We start from the raw sequence: 971 nt of genomic DNA, 5'->3' as shown, positions 1-971 counted from the left end.
GTCCCGCCCTTGCCATGGGCGGCTCGTCGCGCGCCTGGAAGCGGCCGCGCGGCTGCGGGCGGGAGCGCGGCTCCCACCGGGACCGCGGCCGCCCGGGGGGGACGTCGTGCTGCGGGGCAGCAAAGGGGGCAGCCGAGGGGGCACCTGGAGCCGTCTCGAGGCGCTGCCTCTCACGTCGCCCCCGGTGCAGGAGAGCGCGGGTGTGGGGAGAGAGCCAGGCTGGGGGCGCCTGCCTGGGAGCTCCCTCCACCTGACCCCAGGACAGGGTGGCTGGCCCGGGCACCGGGAGACACTGGGAGCCGGTGCGTGTGTGCACCGAAGGACCACTCCCGTGGGTGACTGCAAGCGGTGCTGGGGAGCAGCCCCCAACTTCCCTCTTGCCGCGGCTGCACCGGCGGCAGCCCCACAGGCCACTCTGCTGGTGATGGCCCTCCTCCCCAAGCCCTTCTCCCCCCTCAGCGAGGTCTTCATTTGGGACAGTAAGGTCTTCATTTGGGTATCTGCAGCCCCACTGCCCACCCGGCCGTGCCAAGTATCCAGCAGGAGCGCACGCAGCTCCTCTGGCTCCGAAAAGCGAGGGGAAAGTTCCTCCTCGGCTTGGTAAATCTCTGTTAGCAGCTGTATGGAAACGATGGCTTCGCTATCTGTGGGAAAGTGCCATGCCAGACGCGTCGCAAATCCTTGGAAACATTTAGGCATTAGGCATTGGATTAATGTGCCAATAACGGAAAGGAAAAAAAAAAAATCTTTTCTGTATTGTGTGAATGGAAGATTAAATAAATCTTCTCTCAAGGATTTTGCATTATGATCACAATATCTGGTTTTGTGCATCTATCTCAATGTGTAATAAAAATATTTATTGTAATACAGTCATACTTAATTTCTTCCTAATGTCACTTTGATTACTTTAGGTCTTTCTCCTTTATTCCTGGCTCTGTTTCCCAGTGAGAAGGGAAGTTGTTTTCTATTCC

Source organism: Nothoprocta perdicaria, unplaced genomic scaffold, assembly GCF_003342845.1.
Source record: "Nothoprocta perdicaria isolate Ctin4 unplaced genomic scaffold, notPer1 scaffold_274, whole genome shotgun sequence".
NCBI classification, from domain to species: Eukaryota; Metazoa; Chordata; class Aves; order Tinamiformes; family Tinamidae; genus Nothoprocta; species Nothoprocta perdicaria.
The sequence above is the reverse complement of the archived record's forward strand: the minus strand, read 5'-3'. Positions refer to the sequence as shown.